The sequence below is a fragment of the Panulirus ornatus genome, chromosome 66 (genome assembly GCF_036320965.1).
Source record: "Panulirus ornatus isolate Po-2019 chromosome 66, ASM3632096v1, whole genome shotgun sequence".
Taxonomy (NCBI): Eukaryota; Metazoa; Arthropoda; class Malacostraca; order Decapoda; family Palinuridae; genus Panulirus; species Panulirus ornatus.
The window spans coordinates 1,738,947-1,751,953 of NC_092289.1; the positions used below are offsets into that span (position 1 = coordinate 1,738,947).

The 13,007-nt window shown below is 48.6% G+C and overlaps 1 protein-coding gene across 4 annotated transcripts in view; it reads right to left on the reverse strand.

Moving 5' to 3' along the window:
• fid (fire dancer) overlaps positions 1–13,007 on the reverse strand; it is a 227,176-nt gene that overhangs the window by 117,026 nt on the left and 97,143 nt on the right. The window lies entirely within an intron of this gene.

Here is a 13,007-nt window from a genome sequence, read left to right on the forward strand (position 1 = left end):
TGTGGGAGGGAATGGGGCAATACCTGTCACAACTGTGGGAGGGAGGGAGCAATACCTGTCACAACTGTGGGAGGGAATGGGGCAATACCTGTCACAACTGTGGGAGGGAGGGAGCAATACCTGTCACAACTGTGGGAGGGAGGGGGCAATACCTGTCACAACTGAGGGAGGGAGGGGGCAATACCTGTCACAACTGAGGGAGGGAGGGGGCAATACCTGTCACAACTGTGGGAGGGAATGGGGCAATACCTGTTCAGGAGACCTGATCGTCATCGACGAGGTCACCTGCTGAAGGACAGTAAAATTATCCTAAGTTCTTCCTCTATGTAGACATAATCATGAGAGTAAAGCAGAAGGCGCATCTCCACCCACCTCGCCCTCCAGAACAACATTGTTAAAGAACACAAGGTTTTAATACGAGGGTATACTACCATGGACACGGTACAGGAGAATGTGAATGGGGAAAACAAATTTTAGATAAACATGGCAGTACGTTTACTTCTCCAGGAAGAGACTGAAATATATATATATATATATATATATATATATATATATATATATATATATATATATATATATATATATATATAAATAAGAAAGTTGATAATTAATAGTTCATCAATTAGTTAGAATGTGTCTTTTTTCCTGTTTCACACGCAATTCTTTCCTGATAACTGATATCATTAAAATATTTGTCGAGCCGCGATTCAACAATATTGACAGCCTCCCTCTTGATGTCTCGAATGCTCTGCAACCGAAAATACTTTTGCACATATCAGTATTACATCGCCTTCACTTTGGGGTATCACATCACCCTCAATACGGGGTAACACATCACCTTCACTACGGGGTATTACACCTTCACTATAGGGTACCACATCACTTTCACTACGGGGTATTACATCACCTTCACTATGGGGTACGTATACACGATATTAGGGCTGGTACTTTGCTGGCAAGTTTCCAGGTGTTGTGGATTTTGTTATGTGACGAGAAATGGTTGAAGATATCAGTTAAGTGCTTGCACTGTAACTGGGCTGGAGTGTTTTATGTGAGAGTTTGCAAGAGAGTTAGTTCTTTTAAGTTTTAACAGCGATGTATGCATTATTGGGAGTGAAGAGTGGTGGGTGTGATACCGAGTTTTGTCAGGATATACATACATATATCTTTTTATACATGCTCGCCATTTCCCACGTGAGCGAGGTAGCGTCAAGGACAGATGACAGAGCCTTAGAAAGTCAGTTCCTAACTTGGCTCTTTGCCCTGTTCCTTCTTTTAGAAACTGATACAGGAAGGGAGGATTTCCAGCCACTCTCTCCCGCTCCTCTTAGCCACCTTCTACGACACGCAAGGAATGCGTGAGCAGCATTCTCCCTACCCTGTCAAGGATATATATATATATATATATATATATATATATATATATATATATATATATATATATATATATATATATATATATACCAGAGTCGGTAGGTATTGGTCTTGTGTGCTGAGGAAGGAGTGGCAGTTTCTAGTTAGCTTCGCTGTGATCTGGTTACTGTTTTTGTTGTTGTTGTTGTTTTGAGTTTGGTTTGTTCTGTATTTTTTCTCTTTTTTTCTTTTTTACTGACGACGTGTGGTTCTGCCTGGCCTGGTGTCTTTGCTCTACGAGGTCCCCAGCTTGTGGGGGGAAGTCTGGGTCATATATATATCCTTCTATGTCCTTGTGGATGGATCCTTCTGTGGCCCGGGTTGGCGATGATGATGTAGCGAGAGACTGGATGACATAAAGACGCGAAAATCACCTAAAGTGGTGTTCTGAGGCTTGGACTCCGTGTACTGGGTGAAGACTGGCCAAGCTGCTGAATAAGCAGAGGTTCGTTGACTGGCCAGTCTGCTGAACAAGCAGTAGGTCGCTGATTGGCCAGTCTGCTGAATAAGCAGAAGGTGACTGGCCAGTCTGCTGAATAAGCAGCAGGTCGTTAACTTAGCCTCAGAGCCTAACCAATCACATATACACTGTGCTATCTACGTCCTCCTAAATCACGAGTTCCTCCCATCGTAACATCCCGACTGAATCATATCCCAATGACAAATCTTCAACGAGAAATGTGGTAAATAGAAACTCGTTACATCGTGGGATATTACACCTTGTGTGTGTGCTGTGTGAGGGAATATCAACCTGCGTGGGAGTAGCTTGCTGAGCTGTGTGCCAGAGGACGTGGGAGTAGCTGGCTTAGCTGTGTGCCTGAGGACGTGGGAGTAGCTGGCTTAGCTGTGTGCCTGAGGACGTGGGAGTAGCTGGCTGAGCTGTGTGCCTGAGGACGTGGAGTAGCTGGCTGAGCTGTGTGCCTGAGGACGTGGGAGTAGCTGGCTGAGCTGTGTGCCTGAGGACGTGGGAGTAGCAGGCTGAGCTGTGTGCCTGAGGACGTGGGAGTAGCTGGCTGAGCTGTATGCCTGAGGACGTGGGAGTAGCTGGCTGAGCTGTGTGCCTGAGGACGTGGGAGTAGCTGGCTGAGCTGTGTGCCTGAGGACGTGGGAGTAGCTGGCTGAGCTGTGTCCCTGAGGACGTGGGAGTAGCTGGCTTAGCTGTGTGCCTGAGGACGTGGGAGTAGCTGGCTTAGCTGTGTGCCTGAGGACGTGGGAGTAGCTGACTTAGCTGTGTGCCTGAGGATGTGGGAGTAGCTGGCTTAGCTGTGTGCCTGAGGACGTGGGAGTAGCTGGCTGAGCTGTATGCCTGAGGACGTGGGAGTAGCTGGCTGAGCTGTGTGCCTGAGGACGTGGGAGTAGCTGGCTGAGCTGTGTGCCTGAGGACGTGGGAGTAGCTGGCTGAGCTGTGTGCCTGAGGACGTGGGAGTAGCTGGCTGAGCTGTGTGCCTGAGGACGTGGGAGTAGCTGGCTGAGCTGTGTGCCTGAGGACGTGGGAGTAGCTGGCTTAGCTGTGTGCCTGAGGACGTGGGAGTAGCTGGCTGAGCTGTATGCCTGAGGACGTGGGAGTAGCTGGCTGAGCTGTGTGCCTGAGGACGTGGGAGTAGCTGGCTGAGCTGTATGCCTGAGGACGTGGGAGTAGCTGGCTGAGCTGTGTGCCTGAGGACGTGGGAGTAGCTGGCTTAGCTGTGTGCCTGAGGACGTGGGAGTAGCTGGCTTAGCTGTGTGCCTGAGGACGTGGGAGTAGCTGGCTTAGCTGTGTGCCTGAGGAAGATTTGGAGTGGCTGCTGAGGAAGCTGCGGCCGCAGCCAAGAAGGCAATTTCCTCAGGCAAGCCCAGCCAGGCCGGCGTCCATTCCAATCACCTCCCCCACCCCATCCCTCACACACACACACACACACACACACACACACACACACACACCTTCACGCTTTGAAAAACGACATCTGTCTGTCTGTTCCTATCTATCTATCTGTCCATTCATCTATATTTATTCATAATTGTGTAGATATACTTTTCCAAGTGTGCTACACTCGCCTCGCAAACACACGGCATCAGTGCACTTCCTGACCCGTGGTCCCGCCTGGTGGACGTGGCTGGCTTCCTGAGCGCTGTGGGAGCCCCTAAGAAAGGGGTGCTGGGGCAGGAAGGTAAAATACATACATATATCCTCGCTTGGCACCTTCCTCTGATCCGTCCTCTGGAAAGCAATACTGGAGGGGAGGATTTGCGACCCCCCGCTCCCGCCCCTCTTACTCGCCTTTTACGACACACTCGGGACACATGGGAGGTATTCTTTCTCCCCTCTCCCCAGGGATAGGGGAGAAATGTTCATGGTCATTTGTCTTCTAAAAATGGTTATAGCTGCTTTATGTGGGGACTCGGGCAGCCCAGGACCCCACCACGTAAAGCTGTTGTCGTTCTGCCGTCCCCAGCAACACCGAACGGCATCCCACAGCAAGAGCTACATGAGGCCCACAGCAAGAGTTACATGAGGCCCCCAGCAAGAGCTACATGAGGCCCCCAGCAAGAGCTACATGAGGCCCCCAGCAAGAGTTACATGAGACCCCTAGCAAAAGCCACACGTGCCCCCAGCAAGAGCCACACTTGCCCCAGCAAAAGCCACACGTGCCCCCAGCAAAAGCCACACGTGCCCCCAGCAAGAGCCACACGTGCCCCCAGCAAGAGCCACACGTGCCCCCCAGCAAGAGCCACACTTGCCCCCAGCAAGAGCCACACGTGCCCCCCAGCAAGAGCCACACGTGCCCCCCAGCAAGAGCCACACTTGCCCCCAGCAAGAGCCACACTTGCCCCCAGCAAGAGCCACACTTGCCCCCAGCAAGAGCCACACGTGCCCCCAGCAAGAGCCACACTTGCCCCCAGCAAGAGCCACACGTGCCCCCCAGCAAGAGCCACACGTGCCCCCCAGCAAGAGCCACACTTGCCCCCAGCAAGAGCCACACGTGCCCCCCAGCAAGAGCCACACGTGCCCCCCAGCAAGAGCCACACGTGCCCCCAGCAAGAGCCACACGTGCCCCCCAGCAAGAGCCACACTTGCCCCCAGCAAGAGCCACACGTGCCCCCCAGCAAGAGCCACCCGTGCCCCCCAGCAAGAGCCATACTTGCCCCCAGCAAGAGCCACACTTGCCCCCAGCAAGAGCCACACTTGCCCCCAGCAAGAGCCACACGTGCCCCCAGCAAGAGCCACACTTGCCCCCAGCAAGAGCCACACGTGCCCCCCAGCAAGAGCCACACGTGCCCCCCAGCAAGAGCCACACTTGCCCCCAGCAAGAGCCACACGTGCCCCCCAGCAAGAGCCACACGTGCCCCCCAGCAAGTTCATCACCTCGGCAGTAACACTTTCGGTGGATCTTGTTTTCCACTCCGCTCCGCCGTTCGCCACGCCAAGTTCCTGTCGTCTCTGCGCCCCTGCAAGACACGTGGACCGCTTCTTGTGGCCCGCTGACGACCACATCAAGTTAATCTCCTGTTCGCACAGCCCGAGACACCCAGTGACCATCCACTCCGGCTCCACGTCAAGGCTGTCCCACCCATCCTACCCCAACAACTGACCACCACTGGTTAAGTCGTTACGTTCCCTACCACGTCGCCACGTATATTGTCTTTCGTCTTTCCACTGTCACCCACAGCAAGGAGCCCCAGGCCAGCCCCTCACGCCATCATTAGGATCCTGGAACACATGGGAAACATGATCTGTATATAATCCAGCTATCAATGTATTACTGATACTCCGTCATTACCACAACACATGCCACAGTCAAGTGTACGACAGACAGATGCACAAGTGAGGCAAGCTTAGTGCCGGGTTAAGCTTAAGCTCTCTTTAATAATGATGATAATAATCATTACTATCATTACTATCATCATTATCATTATTATAAAAACTATTATAATACATCAACTTTTTGTGCATGACAAACAGGCATTTAATTTTTCATAACCCTGATATACTGATTCTAAAATGGCAGCAAAAACATTTTCCATTCCTTCCATAGTTTTATCCCCGCTGAGCACCGTCTGTGGTGCTGCCTGCACCATAATGATACAGACTGAACGAGAACATTGTGAAGTAAGAAATATACTCGCTAAGCTGCTGTAGATTATTAACGTGGGAACATCTCAGGGTTATGTAGCGTCAAACTGGTAGCATGGGAACATCTCAGGGTTATGTAGCGTCAAACTGGTAGCATGGGAACATCTCAGGGTTATGTAGCGTCAAACTGGTAGCATGGGAACATCTCAGGGTTATGTAGCGTCAAACTGGTAGCATGGGAACGTCTCAGGGTTATGTAGCGTCAAACTGGTAGCATGGGAACATCTCAGGGTTATGTAGCGTCAAACTGGTAGCATGGGAACATCTCAGGGTTATGTAGCGTCAAACTGGTAGCATGGGAACGTCTCAGGGTTATGTAGCGTCAAACTGGTAGCATGGGAACATCTCAGGGTTGTGTAGCGTCAAACTGGTAGCATGGGAACATCTCAGGGTTATGTAGCGTCAAACTGGTAGCATGGGAACATCTCAGGGTTATGTAGCGTCAAACCGGTAGCATGGGAACATCTCAGGGTTATGTAGCGTCAAACTGGTAGCGTGGGAACATCTCAGGGTTATGTAGCGTCAAACTGGTAACGTGGGAACATCTCAGGGTTGTGTCAAGGTGGTTACCATTATCTGTATACACTCCTGACTGACGGAAAATTGGTCTTTTTGACATCAAAGTTTCCTCCTTGCCCCCTGGGAAGCGAGAGAGGGACAGAGTGGAGGCCTGGGTCCAACATGGAGGCACAAGTGTTATATACAGATGGCGCCGTTGTATTACCTGGAGATACAAGTGTTATATACAGATGGCGCCGTTGTATTACCAGAACCAGATATCCTGCTGGTTAGGGGGGGGACGGTGTGTCTGTGCAGGTGCCTGGATGAGGGAACGTGAGTGAGAAGAAATGAGAAATGAAGCGTTGTGAGGAGAGGGACAGAGCCCGTGAGGGTGTGGAAGGTTATGTGAACATAATAACCTTAGGTACTGGGGGGAAAACAATATACTATAAGCACGAAAGAAGAAGAAAACGACGAGAGAGAGAGAGAGAGAGAGAGAGAGAGAGAGAGAGAGAGAGAGAGAGAGAGAGAGAGAGAGAGAGAGAGAGAGAGAGAGAGAGACTGAAGGAAAAAGTCTAAGGTGCTCTCAAAAGTCTTGGCTAGGGCGAGAATTTCAAGATGTGAACTTCGCGAGGATCCTTCATGGACAAAGAGAGAGAGAGAGAGAGAGAGAGAGAGAGAGAGAGAGAGAGAGAGAGAGAGAGAGAGAGAGAGAGAGAGAGAGAGAGAGAGATCGCCCCCCCCCCGGGTTCGACTCCCGCGCCCACAGACGTGAACACTTGGGTTGAGGAAGTAAAGCCCTGGGGAGGAGAGACGGTCGCTAAGGACATCAACAAGCCAGAAATAATGGGTCGTGCATAACACGTCTGGCGTAAAGGAAGGTTTTTAATTCGTGTCCACGACTTTACAACAACTTTTTACCTTTTCTTTTTTTCTCTTCTCTCTCTCTCTCTCTCTCTCTCTCTCTCTCTCTCTCTCTCTCTCTCTCTCTCTCTCTCTCTCGCACACGTCTAAAAATTTTCTCTCAAGATTTTCTTAACTTTTCTCATCCCACTTTAAATTCTAGCCTGACCTTTCAGTCTTAAACGCTCTCTCTCTAATATCTTTATTTTCCTCGTTATCTTGAAAGCAATCTCCTATCTTAACACGCTCTTACTTTACCAGCTTAATACTCGCCAATATTCCTATCTTTTTCTTACTACCTTTAAAGCTATTGCTTTGCTATCATCTCACTATCTTAACTCTCCTCCTACTATCTTATCTTTTCTCACACTCTTAAGTCCCTGTTTACTTTCTATAATCTCTCTCTCTCTCTCTCTCTCTCTCTCTCTCTCTCTCTCTCTCTCTCTCTCTCTCTCTCTCTCTCTCTCTCCACAGTTCTGATCCTCTCTACTATCTTAGGCGCCTCCTCCTTAAAGCACCGTCTATCTTAGACCTCGCTTCACTGTCTTCATTATCTTTCTGCCTCAAACTTTCTCCTCGCTGGCTTAACACCGTCACATCACTATCTCTCCTTATCGTGACTATCTCCTCACATGTCTTGTCATAATCCCTCTTTATCATCTTAGTTAACTTCTTACCATCTTAAACTATCTTTATTTCCTCCCTTCCCCGGTGTCATCATAACCTGGTCTAAGTATCTCCTTTCTATCTTAACTACATTCTCGTTAACTCCCCAGTGTCTTAACAGTCTTGTCACAGTCGTAATCGTTTCCCCATAACAATGAATCTACAGTTACAGCTCCCCTCTAACGGTCTCAATTCTCCCCTTACTGTCGTAACTCTCCCCTTACTATCTATCTTAACTCTCCCCTTACTATCTATCTTAATTCTCCCCTTCATATATTAACTCACCCCTTACTATCTCAACTCTCCCCTTACTATCTATCTTAACTCTCCCCTTTACTGTCTTTAATCTCCCCTTACTATATAAACTCCCACCTTACTGTCTCAACTGTCCCCTTCCTGTATTCAAGTATTCATCTCTCTCTCTCTCTCTCTCTCTCTCTCTCTCTCTCTCTCTCTCTCTCTCTCTCTCTCTCTCTCTCTCTCTCTCTCTCTCTCTCAATGCCTCACAATATCACCAACAATCTTCCCCACATCCTCGAAATCCTCTAAAAGAGCCCTAAAGAAGCGGTTCTTAGATCAGAGGTACACACACACACACACACACACACACACACACACACACACACACACACACACACACACACACACACACACACACACACAAAGTACATTATGAACAAAGAAATGCTTAAAAATCTATAAAGAGTAATGCATAAATTGCAACACGCTTTTTCCACTACTCAAGAGAAATTATTTCTTCAGGGAGTGTGGAGTAGGGTGGGAGTGGAGGAGACTATGATCAGGGAGAGTGGAGTAGGGTGGGACTGGAGGATATGATACCACGGACGTTTGAGGTCATCCAGCAGATAACCTGGTCATAGACCATCAGGTCTTCTGTTATCTTTCCTTCCCATGTACTGTCCTCCAGCAGATAACCTCGTCATAGACCATCAGGTCTTGTGTTATCTGTCCTTCCCATGTACTGTCCATCAGCAGATAACCTCCCCACAGACCATCACTGTAGGACACACTTCACTTCCCGCGCCTCGTCCAGTCTCCACCACCCCCACACGTCCCACACTGAATACTAGGGAAGACGTTGCCCCCCCACCCCACCCCCATTTCCCCGAACTCCCACGTCACGATCAGCCCTCCCCCACACCCCACACTAACTGCCCGACGTGCCATCACCCCCCCACACCAACACCCTTGCCCTCTACCACAGACCTCCAACACTAAACGCTGGACTCCCTCCACCACCACCACACTCGCCACCACCATCACCACCACACTCGCCACACGGAATTCATAATGACCCCGGTCCTGCCCAGCCACCAACCATGTCTCTCTATTCATCTCATTCTTCATTTCCCTTACATCCGTCTCCACTTCCTTCATTCACTTCTCTTGCATCTGTCTCCACTTCCTTCATTCACTTCTCTTACATCTGTCTCCACTTCCTTCATTCACTTCTCTTACATGTCTCCACTTCATTCACTTCTCCTTACATCCGTCTCCACTTCCTTCATTCACTTCTCTTACATCTGTCTCCACTTCCTTCATTCCTCCATTTTCCTTTCTTATTCCATTCATTTCTCGCATCTCCCAGGCCAATATAATCATAATCCTCATTCCTCCACCCATCTAATTACATTTATCTCATCTTCATACAATGTAATTACCATTTTTGAATGAATTACTCCACACAAATCTTCCTCGTAACCAGCACAATTTTTTCCTGTTCTTCGCTTCATTGATTATAATCAAATATAACCTTAGCTTTTCATACAAGATGGCGTTGCCCCTGGACACATCATCTACACTACGCTAACACCAACTCATCAGCTTCTGCACAAGCTGTCTGCATCAGTAACTATATTAATGAATACGAGAGACCGTATATATAATACATTATTTGTTCTATTCAGACCAGGTCGTCGTTGATAGAACACGACCAGATCAACTGAACACAGCCTGATCAACTGAACACGACCAGATCAACTGAACACAACCAGATCAACTGAACAAGACCAAATCGACTGAACACGACTAGAACGACTGAACACGACCAAATCAACTGAACACGACCAGATCGACTGAACACGACTAGAACGACTGAACACGACCAGATCAACTGAACACGACCAGATCGACTCTTGGGGCAACCTGACGCGATCTACATGGTCCGGCCAGGTGTGGCTGCTTGGGTCCAGCATTCTCCACTCCTTCCTTACGACAGTAACTTCTTACAATAACAATATACCAAAACCTGTGATGAAATCCTCCTCCATACTGCCAGCCGCTGTGGTAAATATACTTCTTCATGGAGAGTGTTTTACCGTCTGCAAACACTGGATCTTATTACTCCCCACGCCAGCCATGTCAGAGTCTGCCAGGCATACAACAGCCCACGCCTCGCGCTCAGTAAAGGGGTAACTTCCTTGAGCACGACGGTGCGATCCTTGAGCACGACGGTGGGACCCTTTAGTGCGACGGCACGATCCTTGAGCATGATGGTACGATCCTTGAGTACGATGGTACGATCCTTGAGTACGATGGTACGATCCTTGAGTACGATGGTACGATCCTTGAGTACGATGGTACGATCCTTGAGTACGATGGTACGATCCTTGAGCATGATGGTACGATCCTTGAGTACGAAGGTACGATCCTTGAGCACGATGGTACGATCCTTGAGCATGATGGTACGATCCTTGAGTACGACGGTACGACGGCACGATCCTTGAGGCATTGAGGGTTACATCCTTGTGTACGAAGGTACGATCCTTGAGCAAGGACGGGCGACCCTTTTGGCGACGGACGATCCTTGAGCACGATGGTATCGATCTTGAGACGAATGGTACGATCCTTGAGTACGAAGGTACGATCCTTGAGTACGAAGGTACGTCCTTGAGTCGACGGTACGATCCTTGAGCACGATGGTTCGATCTTTGAGTACGCAGGTCCGATCCTTGATTCGAGGTAGGGAACTTTGAGTACGGACGGTAGACTCTTGAGCACGATGGTACGATCCTTGAGTACGAAGGCGATCCTTGAGCACGATGGTACGATCCTTTGGACGATGGTACGATCTTGAGTACGCTGGATCGATCCTTGAGCACGACGTGTGCGATCCTTTAGTGCGACGGCACGATCCTTGAGCACGATGGTACGATCCTTGAGTACGAAGGTACGATCCTTGAGTACGATGGTACGATCCTTGAGCGCGATGGTACGATCCTTGAGCACGATGGTACGATCCTTGAGTACGACGGTACGATCCTTGAGCACGATGGTACGATCCTTGAGCGCGATGGTACGATCCTTGAGCACGATGGTACGATCCTTGAGTACGACGGTACGATCCTTGAGCGCGATGGTACGATCCTTGAGCACGACGGTACGATCCTTGAGCACGATGGTACGATCCTTGAGTACGAAGGTACGATCCTTGAGCGCGATGGTACGATCCTTGAGCACGATGGTACGATCCTTGAGCACGATGGTACGATCCTTGAGCACGATGGTACGATCCTTGAGTACGATGGTACGATCCTTGAGCACGATGGTACGATCCTTGAGTACGATGGTACGATCCTTGAGCACGATGGTACGATCCTTGAGTACGATGGTACGATCCTTGAAGTCTGGCGGTGCGACCCATGAGCCCAACGGTACGGGCCTTGTTTCCATACACGTCAACCTGACCTTTGACCGAAATCTTTAGGAAGAAGTCAAAAGTCACGCCATCGTACCCATGGCCTGTAACGTCGTGTTTAAGAGTCGTACCGTCGTGCTCAAGGGTCGTACCGTCGTGCTCGAGTCGTGCCGTCGTGCTCAAGGGTCATACCGTCATGCTCAAGGGTCGTAGTGTCGTGCACATAGGGTCGTGTCTATGTAATTCAACTGTACTTACCACAATGTTCCAGTAATATCTTATAAGCACAATCCATTTCTCATCTCTTCAAACGTCCCCGGCAGATCCCAGAAGCAGCCTGCCCTACCCCATGACTTTCCCAGACCCGAGCATTTCCCACACCAGCATCACATGACGGTAGCATATCTCACATGAACATCACACATCATCACATGACGGTAGCATATCTCACATGAACATCACACAGCATCACATGACGGTAGCATATCTCACATGAACATCACACAGCATCCCATGATGGTAGCATATCTCACATGAACATCACACAGCATCCCATGATGGTAGCATATCTCACATGAACATCACACATCATCACATGACGGTAGCATATCTCACATGAACATCACACATCATCCCATGATGGTAGCATATCTCACATGAACATCACACATCATCTCATGACGGTAACATATCTCACATGAACATCACACTTCTCCCATGACGGTAGCATATCTCACATGAACATCCACCATCATCCCATGACGGTAGCATATCTCACATGAACATCACACATCATCACATGATGGTAGCATATCTCACATGAACATCACACATCATCCCATGACGGTAGCATATCTCACATGAACATCACACATCATCCCATGATGGTAGCATATCTCACATGAACATCACACATCATCCCATGATGGTAACATATCTCACATGAACATCACACATCATCCCATGATGGTAGCATATCTCACATGAACATCACACATCATCCCATGACGGTACCATATCTCACATGAACATCACACCAGCATCCCATGATGGTAGCATATCTCACATGAACATCACACATCATCACATGATGGTAGCATATCTCACATGAACATCACACATCATCCCATGACGGTAGCATATCTCACATGAACATCACACAGCATCCCATGATGGTAGCATATCTCACATGAACATCACACATCATCACATGACCCCCGATCCTCCCCCACACCAGCATCTCATGACCCAGCGTGACCCCAGCACCCACACGTCTGGTCTGGTGAAGTCAGGTTAAGTTATTCACTTTACAAAGTCATTAGGGCGAGACATCCACGGAGACGCTCTACAGTTTTCGCCTCTAATGTAACCTTGTTATCCCTCGTTTTCTGTTTGTATATCTGTCGGGGGAAGACACTATATCTGGTGACACACCTGCCAACAGATGTTAACAGATGTTAAAGACCATTATTCTCAGGTGTGTGTGTGTGTGTGTGTGTGAAAACTTCCTAAAAAAGATAAGTTCTCGAAAGACATCACACTTTGAAACAATAAAAAGTTCAAAGAACTACACAATATGAATCACAGTACGTGGAAAAAAAAAGCTTCGTTATTCAAAAGTTAAAATTAATGAACGAATATTTAAAATAAATCAAATGGACTTCAACGAAGTTGCTACAAAATATATTTCAAACTGAGAACGCGGCAAATGAAAACGATAACGATTTACGTCTCGTCGGTAAAACATCAACATCA